At 40.3% G+C, this 14812-nt stretch overlaps 1 non-coding gene across 1 annotated transcript; it reads right to left on the reverse strand.

Moving 5' to 3' along the window:
• Nucleotides 1–3306: 3306 nt before the first annotated feature.
• Nucleotides 3307–3438, reverse strand: LOC115837138. Its single transcript, XR_004032170.1, has one exon. It is a non-coding gene; the product is annotated as a small nucleolar RNA SNORA38 (small nucleolar RNA).
• Between the last annotated feature and the right edge of the window lie 11374 nt (nucleotides 3439–14812).

A 14812-nucleotide genomic window follows, 5' to 3' on the forward strand; every position in this document is an offset into this window, starting at 1 on the left:
CATTTGCGTTATCTGTACTTTGAAGAATGCTAATTTTCTAAAAATTGGTTACCTGAGTATGGTAAAAAAAAAAAAAAAAAGTATCTCCCTAATTGAACAAGCTTTAGTTCCCTGAAAATCTTAGTGGCGGGAAAGTTCAAGCCCTTTTCTTTTCTGGGAAATTGGGTTATGTTGTATAAGGTCACCAGTGCAAGTGTGAGAGTCCTGATAAATTTTCCTTTTCATTTATAAAAGGAAGCAAAAGTGACATCTGAATAAGGAAGCCGTCCAGGACAGTTTGTGCATATAAAATTATTCATAATGGATTATGTATAATTAATCTTCATGCCTTATTCTCAGCTCCCCAGAAAATGTGAGTCTACCTTTGCAAACTTGCAGGCAATTGGTCAGAATGGTGAGAGTGAGTGTTAATTTTTTTTTTTTTGAGAAGGAGTCTCGCTCTTTCACCCAGGCTAGAGTGCAGTGGCGCAATCTCGGCTCACTGCAGGCTCCGCCCCCCGGGGTTCACGCCATTCTCCCGCCTCAGCCTCCCGCGTAGCTGGGACTACAGGCGCCCGCCACCTCGCCCGGCTAATTTTTTTTTGTATTTTTAATAGAGACGGGGTTTCACCGTGTTAGCCTGGATGGTCTCCATCTCCTGACCTCGTGATCCCCCTGCCTCGGCCTCCCAAAGTGCTGGGATTACAGGCGTGAGCCACCGCGCCTGGCCGTGAGTGTTAATCTTGAGGAAACCCAGTCCCAGCTAAGTGTAGATGCTTTAGTCAGGCTTCTTTTGATTGGAGTCAATGGAAATCCCCTCCACTTAGCTCCAGTACAATGGAGGCTTTGCTGTAAGATGCAGAAAGATCTCTTGCGAGTCCAGAGAAAGCAGAACAGTAGTCCTCAGGAAGGGCAAGGTGCATACCAGGAACCAAGAGGATGGTGGTAAGAAAAATAGGCTCTTCCAGTCGCTTGCTGTGTGACCTCAGGTAAGTTACTTTGCTTCTCTGTGCCTTAATCTCAACAGGGGAGATGACAGTGTATATACTGCCATTGTCAATATAAAATGAGTTAATAATTGTGCTATGCTTAGCACATACTATATGCTCAATAAATATTAGCTGTTTTTATTATAAACTTTTTAAAATTATATTTGTGCAGCTGTTTCATCTTCCTTTTGGTTGCTCATGACTTCAACCTTTACAGTGGCTCCTGAATCCACCGGAGCTTTTAAGTTTTAGTGCCTGTAACTCCCCAGAAACGATGCCTCCTCTCAGTTGAAGTTGCTAAGAGGAATCATCTGATTGACTCATGCCACCCAAATCACAGGCCCTTGCCAGCTCATGGCTGGGATCCCTCTGGGACAGAGATCTCCCTGGTCCTTCTGTCAGGGGATGGGGTCCCATCAGCAGGGTTGTAGGTGAGGAGTTTCCCATTAGGGGGCATGGGTGAGCAACAGGCAGCTGGAGCACGTCTAGGAGCACAGGTGTGGTCGCTTCTGGCTGGGCGGTAAAGGAAGACCTTTCGTGGGCTTTAGAAACAGGAGTATGTGTGGGGCTGTAGTTATCAGTGTAAATTGGAAGCAGTAGTTGGGGATGAACCATCATGGTAGTTTCAACTTACTTATAAATGGAATAAAAAATATATATGTATATACAGTATGTGTCATTTAACGATGGGGATATGACTGAGCCTGTGTAGCTCTTAGGCTACAAACCTGTACACCATGTTACCGTGCTGAATACTGCGGGCAATTGTAACACAATGGTATTTGTGCATCTAAATACAGAAAAGATACAGTAAACATACAATATGAAAAACAAAGGATATGCCTGTATAGGGCACTTGCCATGAATGAAGCTTGCAGGACTGAAAGCTGCTCTGGGTGAGCCGGTGAGTGAGTAGTGAGTGGACACGAAGGCCTAGGTCATTACTATACACTACTGTAGGCTTTGTAAACACCATACACACAGGCTACACTCAATTTATTTAGTTTTTAATTTTCTTTCTTTAATAATAGATTAACCTTAGTTTGCTGCAACTTTTTTACTTTGTAAACGTTTTTAGTTTTCTAAAACTTTTTGCCTTTTTTGTAATAACACTTATCTTAAAACACAAACATGGCCGGGCACAGTGGCTCACTCCTATAATCCCAGCACTTTGGGAGGCCGAGGCAGGTGGATCACGAGGTCAGGAGATCAAGACCGTCCTGGCTAACATGGTGAAACTCCGTCTCTGCTAAAACTGCAGAAAAATTAGCCGGGCATGGTAGCGGGCGCCTGTAGTCCCAGCTACTCGGGAGGCTGAGGCAGGAGAATGGTGTGAACCCGGGAGGCGGAGCTTGCAGTGAGCCGAGATAGTGCCACTGCACTCCAGCCTGGGCGACAGAGCAAGACTCCATCTCAAAAAAATATATATGTATATAATATATATATATAAATATTATACAGGAAATATATAATATGTATTATATTATATATCCTATATATGTATTATATATAATATGTATTATATATCATATATGTATTATACATAATATGTATTATATTATATATCATATATATGTATTATATATAATATATTAATATATGTAATATTATATATTAATATATTATATATATGAAATAGGATCTCACTCTGATACCCAGGTTGGAATGCAGTAGAACAATCATAGCTCAATGCAGCCTCACACTCCTGGACTCAAGCGATCCTCCCATGTCAGCCTCCCGAGTAGCTAGGACTACAGATGCACGCCACCATGCCAGGCTATTTTTATTTTTCGTAGCGACAGGGTCTCGTATGTTGCCCAGTCTTGTCTTGAATTCCTGGCCTCAAGTGATCCTCCTTCCTTGGCCTTCCAGCATGCTGGGATTACTGGCATGAGCCACTGCATCCAGCCACTTTCTTTCTTTATATCCTTATCCTATGAATTTTTAAAAATTTTTAAAACTTTTTTTTGTTAAAAACAAAAACACAAATATATACGTTATCTTAGGCCTACACAGGGTCAGGATTCTCAACATCACTTTTTTCCACCCCCATATCTTGTCCCACTGGAAGGTCTTCGGGGGAATAACATGCGTGGAGCTGTCATCTCCTATGATAACAGTGCTTTCTTCTGGAATACCTCCTGAAGGAGCTGCCTGAAGCTATTTTATGGTTAACTTTTAAAAACTATAAGTAGAAGGAGTACACTAAAAAATAATGACAAGAAGTATGGTATAATAAATATATAAACCAGTTAGTCATTTATTATCAAGTATTATGTACTGTACATAATTGTATATGCTATCCTTTTGTAAAATATTTTTTCATTTTTTTTTCCTTCTATGTGGCATGGTTGATGTTGAGCCTGTGATGAGCAAGCCAGCCCCAGATTTCTCCCAAGTCCACATTTCTGTGCCTCCAATTCTTACATGTCCAAAGACAAGGAACTATAGACATGCCTTTGTAGGAGGGTGTGTGTGCTATACTTTCATATGACTGGAAATGCAGTAGGTTTGTTTACATCAGCATCACCACAAAAACTTGAGTAATGCATTGCAGTACAGCGTTACAATGGTTAAGACATCGCTGGGCAATAGAAAGTTTTTAGCTCCATTATAATCTTATGGAACCACCATCATGTATGTGTTCCGTCGACTGAAATGTCATTATGCAATACATGACTCTGTGTGTGTGTGTGTGTGTGTGTGTTTTCCTTCTGAGAGAGGAAGGGCAACAGAGAATTTGATGAATCTAGTTGAAGGGTATATGTGTTCAGTAAACTATTCTTTTAACTTTACTGTAGGTTTTAATTTTTTCAAAATTTAAAGAATGAGAAAAATCAGTTTAACAAGTAAAGCCAATATTCTCATAATAGATACAAATAAGTATGTAAATACACAAAATGGGTAGTAAGCAAACAAGCTGAGGACTCAGCAAAGCCCAGATCTGCTTATCTCTTCTCCAAGTGATATTTTTCTCTCTGAGCTTCCACTTCTGCATCTGTCAAATGGGCTCACGTGACTGCCTCCTAGCCTGCTTAGGGGTTTCATTTATTGACAGATATGCCATACAGGACTGATGTTCAGCTGGTCGGCATTGGTATAGCTGTGCTGGTTATTTGCAGCTAGCATTCACTCTGACTGGTTGGGTTGTCCTGGTTGTGAAATATGTTTGAATACTGTTCTTGATACGTGGCATGTAGTAAGAGTCAAATTCGTGGACACTGTCTTTAGTGCCATCATTATTATTATGATCATTTGCAGCATCATTGCTGAGCGCCTTTCGTCTCTCCACCCTAGGGATTTGTAAAGAAAGAGGCTTTGGGAATAACTGCTGGATTGGGTGGGGGAGGTGGCCTCAGCACTGAGTGTTTTAGGCACCTCAGGGAACAATATTCTAACATGAAGTAGACAAAGATTTCAGCAGCACCTCAGGCTGGGGTGAAGTGTGCCCTCCTGGCCCAGAGGAGATAAACTCTATTGGCAAACTAAATGCAGGTACAGGCTGAAAGAGCAAAGGATTCCTTGGGGCTGCAGGGAGATGGAGGGATGGAGGCTGAGACCTTGGGCCTGTGTCTGTGGGCTAGAAGGAGAAAATGTTGCAGATAGGCCAGCTGTGCATTCCTGAGTGGGCCCCAGGTACAACTGGGTGGGATACAGAGGGTGTATATTTCTACTCTTTCTGACTGTTGCCTTGAGATCCTTTACAATAATATTGATATCTGGCATGTAGTAGGAGTCAAATTCATGCACACTGTCTTTTTTTTTTTTTTTTTTTTTTTTGAGATGGAGTCTCACACTGTTGCACAGGCTGGAGTGCAGTGGCATGATCTTGGCTCACTGCAACCTCCAACTCCTGGGTTCAAGAGATTCTCCTGCCTCAGCTTCCCGAGTAGCTGGGATTACAGGCACCCACCACCACGCCCAGCTATTTTTTTTGTATTTTCACTAGAGACAGAGTTTTACCATGTTGGCCAGGATGGTCTCAAACTCCTGACCTCATTATTCACCTGCCTCAGCCTTCCAAAGTGCTGGGATTACAGGCGTGAGCTACTGCGCCCAGCCCCATGTACACTGTCTTTAGTGCCATCATCATCATTATGATTATCTTCAGCATCATCCCTGAGTGCCTTTGGTCTCCCCACTCTAGGGACTTGTAAAGAAGGAGGCTTTGGGAATAACTGCTGAATTGGGTGGGCACAGCTATGCCAATGCCTACCAGCTGAACATCAGTCCTGCATGACACTCATTCTTGAGTGGGCACCGGGTACAAGTGTGCTGGATACAGAAAGGTGTTTAAAAGCTGATGCTGTTTAAACCTCGTATTTCTACTCTTTCTGACTGTAGCCTTGAGATCCTTTAAAATAAGCTTGATAAATGTTTGTTTAAACCACAAATAGATGAATAGATAGATGTATGAGGGTGGATGGATTTAATTCATAGAAGCAAGAATGAGAAAATCATTGAAAAATGGACAAATAAGTGAGTGGATATTTGAATGAATAAATGACTGAAACAATGAGGAGAGAAGGATTTAATAATTTATGAATAATAAACTTTTATTGAGGTCTTTCTAAGTCCCAGATACTCTGCTAAGCAATGTACATACATTATCTCATTTAATCCTTACAAGAACCTTATAAAATAGACAGCATTGTCATTCCTATTTTATAAAGGGAAAGTGAGGCAGAGAGAAGTAAAATAATTTACCCAAGATCACACATCTGGGAGTAATGGTGCCAGCATCCCAATGAATGCTTTTGTTTCTGTCAACCACTGTGGTACCCCGTTGTCTTAGTTTGTTTGGCTGTTGTAAGAAAATACCATCAACTGCATGGCTTATCAAGGACAGAAGTTAATTTCTCACAGTTATAAAAGCTGAAAAGTCCAAGTTGAGGGTGCCAGCATGGCTGAGTTCTTGTAAGGGTCCTTTTCTGGGTTGCAGACTGCTTACTTCTTACTGTCTAGAAGCAAGACCACTACCCTCACGTGGTGAAAGGGGTAATTTCCCTTGGGTCTATTTTGTAAGGGCACAAATCCCATTCATGATGACTCCACCCTCATCATCTAATCACATCCCAAAGGCCCCACCTCTTAACACCACCACACTGGAGATTAGATTTCAATGTATGAATACTGGGAGGACAGAGATATTCAGACCATTGCAGCTGTGGACCAGAAATATGTGGACTTATTTTACTCCTTGGATAGCTGTTGGTCCCAGCACCTCAAGCCAGCTTAGAGATTCATTCATTCATTCCATAGATATATATTGAGCACTTACTATATTCCAAGTCCTCTTCTAAGCACCAGGGATACATCAGTGAACAAGCAGACATGGCTTTTCCATACATAGCTTATGCTTCCATAGGGAAGACTGAAAATGAACAAATATGTAGAAGTAAATGCCATGCAGAAAAACAAATCATGCAAAGAATTATAGGAAAGAGGTGTAGAGGGAAGCTATTTTAGATACAGTGGTCAGGAAACATCTTGGAGAGGAGGTACAAAGACCTGAATTATGCAAAGATCTGAGGTGAGGGCATTCCAGGCAAAGGGCACAGAAAGTGCAAAGGTGCTGAGGTAGAAATGAGCATAGAAGGTCTGAAGACTAGGAAGGAGGATGGCATGATTGGACTGGTATAAGCAAAAGGGAGTGTGATAGGACATACAGAGAGGGAGACAGGTGCTAGACCTTTATCCTGGATTTTATAGGTCAAGATTTAAAAAATGGACTTTGTTTTAAAGGAGATAGAGTGTCTGAATTACATTGTAAAATATCACTGTGGCTTCTCTGGGTTGTTCCATTACTTTTATCCTCAACCCAGAAAAACAATGGTATAAGAATAAAGACCACTTGTTTGTCCTACTCTAAATGATTCCCCTCCTCTCCCTTCCTTCTTGGAACCCCATCTGCCATTGACACTACTACCAGTTGGTACCAGCACATTTACTGCAAGCCATCCTCTTCTTGTGCTCTGTCTTCTCCTGGGGATCCTGGGCCTTGCTACTCATCCCAAAGACCCAGTCACCAGAAAAGTAAAATGGCAGCAATGTGTATATCCAACAATAGGGGATTGGTTATGCAAATCTATTTACTATAACACTTTCGACCATCAAAAATGATGTTGGGACAATGACAGGATCAAATCTGTCCATACCAATATTAACCTTGAATGTATATGGGCCAAACACTCCACTTAAAAGGTACAGAGTGGCAAGTTGGATAAGGAAGCAAGACCCAACTGTATGCTGTCTTCAAGAGACTTATCTCACATGCAGTGACACCCGTAGGCTTAAAGTAAAGGGATGGAGAAAAATCTACCAAGCAAATGGAAAATAAAAAAGGAGTAGGAGTTGCTATTCTAATTTTAGACAAAACAGACTTTAAACCAAGAACAATAAAAAAAAGGGCATTACATAATGATAAAAGGTTCAACAAGAAGACTTAACTATCCTAAATATATATGCACCCAACACTAGAGCACCCAGATTCATAAAATAAGTTCTTAGAGATCTATGAAGAGGCTTAGATAGCCACCCAATAATAATGGCAAACTTCAACACCCCACTGACAGTATTAGACAGATCATCAAGGCAGAAAACTAACGAAGATATTCAGGACTTTCAATGCTTGACCAAATGGACCTAACAGACATTGATAGAACACTTCACCCAATAACAACAGAATATACTTTCTTCTTATCTGCACATGGCACATACTCTAAAACTGACCACACAATGGGACATAAAACAATTCTCAACAAATTAAAAAAAAAAGTCATATTAATCACACTCTAGGATCACAGTACAATAAAAATAGAAATCAATACTGAGAAGATCTGTCAAAACCATGCAATTACATGGAAATTAAGCAATCTGATTCTGAATGCCTTTTGAGTAAACAATGAAATTAAGACAAATCAAAAAATTCTTTGAAACCAATGAAAACAAAGATACAACATATTAGAATCTCTGGGACACAGTTAAAGCAGTGTTAAGAGGAAAGTTTATAGCACTACACACCCACATCAAAAAGTTAGATCTCAAATTAACAACCTGAAGTCACATTTAGAGGAACTAGAAAAACAAGAGCAAACCAACCCCAAAGCCAGAAGAAGAAAATATCAGAAGCCAGAAGAAGAAAATCAGAGCTGAACTGATTGAAGTTGAGATATGAAAAACCATAAAAAAGATCAATGAAACCAATAGTTTGTTTTTTGAAAGAATAAATAAGATTGATAGACTATTAGCTAGACTAATAAAAGAGCAATCCAAATCATCACAATCAGAAATGACAAATAAGACATTACTACCAACACCTCAGAAATACAAAAAAAATCCTCAGAGACTATTATGAACACCTCTATGCAACTTATCTAGAAAACCTAGAAGAAATAGATAAATTCCTGGAAAAATAACCTCCCAAGGTTGATCTGGAAAGAAATTGAAACCCTAAACAGACCAATAAGAAGTTCTGAAAGTGAATTCATAATAAAAAGCCTACCAAGCAGAAAAAGCCCTGGAGCAGATGAATTCACAGCTGAATTCTACCAGGTGTATAAAGAATAGCTGGTACCAATCCTACTGAAACTATTCCAAAAAAGTGAGAAAGAGGCCGGGCACAGTGGCTCACACTTGTAATCCCAGCACTTTGGGAGGCCGAGGCAGGTGGATCACGAGGTCAGGAGATCGAGACCACGGTGAAACCCCGTCTCTACTAAAAATACAAAAAATTAGCTGGGCGTGGTGGCGGGCGCCTGTAGTCCCAGCTACTTGGAGAGGCTGAGGCAGGAGAATGGCGTGAACCCGGGAGGCGGAGCTTGCAGTGAGCCGAGATTGCGCCACTGCACTCCAGCCTGGGCGACAGAGCGAGACTCCGTCTCAAAAAAAAAAAAAAAAAAAAAAAGAGAGGGACTCCTCCCTAACTCATTATATGAGGCCAGCATCATTCTGATATTAAAACCCAGCAGATTCTGGATATTAGACCTTTGTCAGAGGATCTTAAACAAATTTACAAGAAAAAAAACATTAAAAAGTGGGCAAAGGACATGAACAGACACTTCTCAAAAGAAGACATTCATGTGGACAGCAAACCTATGAAAAAAAGCTCAACATCACTGATTATTAGAGAAATGCAAATCAAAACCACAGTAAGATACCATCTCAAACCAGTCAGAATGGCAATTTTTAAAAAGTCAAGAAACAATAGATACAGGCAAGGTTGTAGAGAAATAGGAACGCTTTTACACTGTTGATGGGAATGCATATTAGTTCAACCATTGCAGAAGATGGTGTGATGATTCCTCAAAGATCTAGAACCAGAAAAATCACTCGACTGAGACATCCCATTACTGGGTATATACCCAGAAGAATATAAATCATTCTATTATAAAGACACATGCATGTGAATGTTCAGTGCAGCACTATTCACAATAGCAAAAACATGGAATCAACTCAAATGCCCTTCAATGATAGACAATGGTACATATATGCCATGGAATACTATGCAGTCATAAAAAGGAAAGAGACCATGTCCTTTTCAGGGACATGGAAGGAGCTGGAAGCCATTATTCTCAGCAAAGTAATGCAGGAACAGAAAATCAAACACTGCATGTTCTCACTTATAAGTGGGAGCTGAACAAAGAGAACGCACAGACACAGGGAAAAGAACAACACACACTGGGACCTTTTGGGGGATGGCGTGGGGGAAGGGACAACATTAGGAAAAATAGCTAATTCGTGCTGGGCTTGATACCTAAGTGATGGGTTTATAGGTGCAGCAAACCACCATGGCACAAGTTTACCTATTTAAAAAACCTATACATCCTGCACATGTATGCCAGAGCTTAAAAAAAACCTGGCAGAGACAGAATTTAAAAAAAGAAAACTTCAGGCCAACATCCCTGATGAACATAGATGCAAAAATCCTCAATAGAACACTAGCAAACTGAATATAGCAGCACGTCAAAAAGCTAATCCATTAAGATTAAGTAGGCTTTATTCCTGGGATGTAAGGTTGGTTCCACATATGCAAATCAGTAAATGTGAATCATCATATAAACAGAACTAACAAGGAAAACCACATGATCATTTCAATAGATGCAGAAAAGGCTTTTGATAAAATTCAACATTCCTTCATATTAAAAACCCTCAACAAACTAGGCATTGAAGGAACATACCTCAAAATAGTAAGAGCCATCTATGACAAGGCCATAGCCAGCATCAAACTGAATGGCAAAAGGAGGAAGCATTCCCCTTGAGAACTATAATAAGACAAGGATGCTTATTCTCATCACTCCTTTTCAACGTACAACTGAAAGTCCTAGTCAGAGTAATCAGGCAAGAGAAAGAAATAAAAGGCATCCAAATAGCAAGGGAAGAAGGCAAACTATCTCTCTTCATAGATGATATGATTTGATACCTAGAAAATCCCATCGTTTTTGCCCAAACTTGTAGATCTGATAAACAACTTCAGCAAAGTTTCAGCATACAAAATCAATGTACAAAAATCAGTAGCATTCCTATACACTAACAATTTCCAAGCTGAGAGCCAAATCAAAAATGCAACCCCATTCACAATAGACATACACACACACACACACACACAACCTAGGAATAGAGCTAACCAGGAAGGTGAAAGATCTCTGCAACAAGAATTACAAAACACTGCTAAAGAACTCAGAGATGACACAAATGGAAAAACATTCCATGCTCATGGATAGGAAGAATCAATACTGTGAAAACAACCATACTGGCCAAAGCAATTTACAAATCCAGTGCTACTCATATCCAACTACGAATGACATTTTTCACAGAATCAGAAAAAGCTATTATAAAATTCATATTGAACTAAAAAAGGGACCAAATAGTCAATGCAATCTTAAGTAAATTGAACAAAGCTGTAGGCATCACATTAGCCCCCTTCAAATTATACTACAGTAACCAAAACAGCATGGTACTGGTACAAAAACAGACACATAGAACAATGGAACAAAACAGCTAACCCAGGATAAAGCCACACATCTACAACCCTGTTGATCTTCAACAAAGTTGACAAAAACAAGCAATGGGGAAAGGACTCCTATTCAATAAATGGTGCTGGGATAACTGGCTAGCCATATGCAGGAGATTAAAACTGGACCCCTTCCTTTTACCATATACAAAAATCAACTCAAGGTGGATTAAATACTTAAATGTTAAACCTGTAATTATAAAGACCCTAGAAGAAAACCTAGGAAATAACATTCTGGACATAGGTGCTGGCAAAGATTTCAAGATGAACATGCCAAAAGCAATTGCAACAAAAACAAAAATTGACAAGTGGGATCTAATTAAACTGAAGAGCTCCTGCACAGCAAAAGAAACTATCCACAGAGTAAACAGACAGCCTACAGAATGGGAGAAAATATCTGCAAGCTATGCATCTGACAAAGGTCTAATATCCACAATCTATAAGGAATCTAAACATATTAACAAGCAAAAAGCAAGCAACTCCATTAAAAAGTAGACTAAGGACATAAACAGACACTTTTCAAAAGGAGATGTACAAGCAGCCAACAACCATATGAAAAAATGCTCAATATCACTAATCATTAGAGAAGCACAAATCAAAACCACAATGAGATACCATCTCACACCAGTCAGAATGGCTATTATTCAAAAGTAAAAAAATAATAATAACAGATGCTAGCAAGGTTGCCAAGAAAAGGGAATACTTCTACGCTGCTGGTGGGAATGTAAATTAGTTCAGCTACTATGGAAAGCAATTTGGATATTTCTCAAGAAACTTAAAACGAAACTACTATTTGGCCCAGCAATTCCATTGCTGTGTATATACCCAAAGGAATATAAATTGTTCTACCATAAAAGCACATGTATGTATATGTTCATCACAGCACTATCCACAATAGCAAAGACATAAAATCAACCTAAGTACCCATCAACAGATGACTGGGTAAAGAAAATGTGATACATATACACCATGGAATAACTATGCAGCCATAAAAAAGAATGAAATCACGTCCTTTGCAACAACAACATGGATGGAGCTGGAGGCCATTATCCTAAGTGAATTAATGCAGGTACAGAAAACCAAATACCACATGTTCTCATGTATAAGTGGGAGCCAAACACTGACTACACGTGAAGAAGTTGATAATAGACAGCAGGATCTACATGAGAATGTAGGGTGGGAGAAGGATGATAATCCAAAAGCTACCTATCAAGTACTATGCTTATTACCTGGGTAACAAAATAATCTGTAGACCAAACCCCTGTGACATGCAATTTACCCACAAAACAAACCTGCACATGTACCTCCTGAACCTAAAATAAAAGCTGGAAAGAAAAAAATGACTGCTGATGTTATATCAATATTATATATTGTAATACCAACAATAGTGATAGCTACTTGAACATCTATTGTGCACTGAGATCAGTATTAATAATGAACATATTTTACTTCATTTAATCCTCTTGACACAGATCAATGCCACTTTTGTCCTCGGTTTATGGATGAGGAATTTAGGGCTTAAGCATCTTGCCAAAAGTTGCCAACTTAGCATAGAGTTCAGTAAGAGTAAGTTGTAGGTCTGTCTGATTACAAAGTCCATTTTCTCAACCAATGCCTATTCTGCCTCTCATTGGAATATGTGCTGCACTGTTCAGTGAAGGCTGGCTATTAAATAATAAGCATAGCTTTCAAGCCCATCTTTTTAAGCACCAAAAGGGCATGCAGCTAAATGTTAAAAGTTGTTTTCTCTGGGCAGTTAATTGTGGGAGAGTTTTGTGTGTGTTTATGATTTTTGTAATTAGAGCTCAACAAAAGCAATAAAAGTCTCTGTGTGCTTTTCTTCCCTACTCAGCCCCTCTATCTTTCTCCCCCGTGGCCTTCAGACCGGCTCTGGAGTTCTCTATTAATATAAAGCTAGCATGGCCTCTTCCCCTTGGCCTCCCGGCTTTGCAATTTCAGCACAGTTCTCTAGATTGCTTCAAATTTTGCTAGCATTCTGGATGCTGAGTTAGTTGCAAATTTTTCACCTCCAGAAACAGAAGTGTTGTTTCTTAGCTAAGGGCTTGAATAATACATTTGCAAAAAAGCGAGGTCTCTAACGTTTTGCCATTTAGGGTATGGACTTGGTAATGCCTCAGCTCCTGGAGTCAGGGCCAGGGGTCTTTGGTGACAAGAAAAAGACTTAATCTGCTCATAAGAGGCTGGACTTGGAGAATAACTGGAGGTGAGTAAGAATCTGTTGCCAACACTGAGACCCAAAATGGTTCATTCTCAAACAGCATCTCAGGGGATGGGGATTTATCTGAGTTTATCCTGTATTTGGAGGTAATTCCGGTGGGAGATAACTCCTGGGCTCTGATACTCATGCATGCATTCGTTCACAAAGGCAATATATATTGGGCACTGACTCTCTCCCACACTGTGCTAAATGCTGAAAAGTCAGCAGTCGGGAAGAACGACCCATTCTCACCTCTGTGGAGTTCACAGACTTGGAATTCATGGGGAAGACAAACACTGAACAGATATTCAAATGTTTAAATGTAGCAGAAGGTGGAAATGCAGGCTGCTATGGAAGAGAGTTAGCTGAGCCTGAGAATTTAGGAAAGACAGCCCCAGGAAATGATGTTTAAGTGGAGTGTGGAAGGATGCTTAGGAATTAACCAAGTGAAGAATGAAGCAAGAGAGTGTTTCAGGCTGAGGAGGTGACATTGCAGGACATGAGATTGGGGAAAAGCAGGTGCTATCATCTGTCTGAAGGAACATATGATGCACAGATGCAAGGCAGAGAGGGGTGTGAGCTGGGCTGAAGGGGAACCTCGAGCAGACACAGAGGGTCCAGTAAACCACATCAAAATGTTTGTATGCTATCTTAGGGATGATGAGAAAAAATACTGCTGATAGATTTAACGGGGGGAAAAAGTTTTATTTTTAGGTGTCTTCACAAGTGAAGGCAGTTAGAACTGAGAATGAAATTACTTCTTTGTGATAGAGGATGCATTTGTGCTAATACATTGTCCTTCCATTCAACAAATATTTATGCAATGTCTACCACAAAACAGGCACAGTCCTGGATATTGGGGAAATGGAGGGGAAACATTTCTAACTACATGAAGCTTACAGTCTAGTGGAAAGAGACAGGCAATAAACAGAAGAACAGAAGAGTAGATAATGTAATACTGGGTGTCACTAAGAGTAATGAAGAAAGGAGAGTAAGAGGGAGGAATCATGTGGAAATCTGGGGAAGTGGGATGAGTCATGATATTCCTGGGAGGTGGTCAAAGACATCCTTCAGAAGTTAGCATTTGAGCAGGGAACTGAAGGATACGAGGGAATGAGTCAGACCTCTTTCGACAGAGCTTATGATGTGGTCTCCCCCTAATGAGCTTTTTGGGTGGCCAGCTATCTTTGGGAGGCAGGTGGGGCTTTGGAACAGTGAGGGATGCTGGCATTCCTTCCGTCAGCCGAACCCATGACCTTGTACCTTTGACCTTGGTGGAGGAGAGGAGGAACAGGAGGAGGAGAGTGAGAGAAATTGATTGCCAACCTTAGTCCAGTGAAAACTTTGCTTCGATAATATTTCCTTGGCCTGACCGATCCAGATCAACAATCCTCTTCTTTGGTGATTGAATAAGGGAAGAAGCTCTGTGAGTGAGACTAAACAAATTTACTTCTACTTTTGGCATTTTTTTTTCCTATTAACCAACATTTCTTATCAACCAGGCACCCTGAGGAAGACCCAGGCCTACCATTCCACAAATGAGATGTCCAACCCCAGAATTCACAGCCCATTCTGAGCTGCCCCCCACCATGACTATTTAACAGCTGCTTCGGC

This window comes from Nomascus leucogenys, chromosome 10 (genome assembly GCF_006542625.1).
Source record: "Nomascus leucogenys isolate Asia chromosome 10, Asia_NLE_v1, whole genome shotgun sequence".
NCBI lineage: Eukaryota > Metazoa > Chordata > Mammalia > Primates > Hylobatidae > Nomascus > Nomascus leucogenys.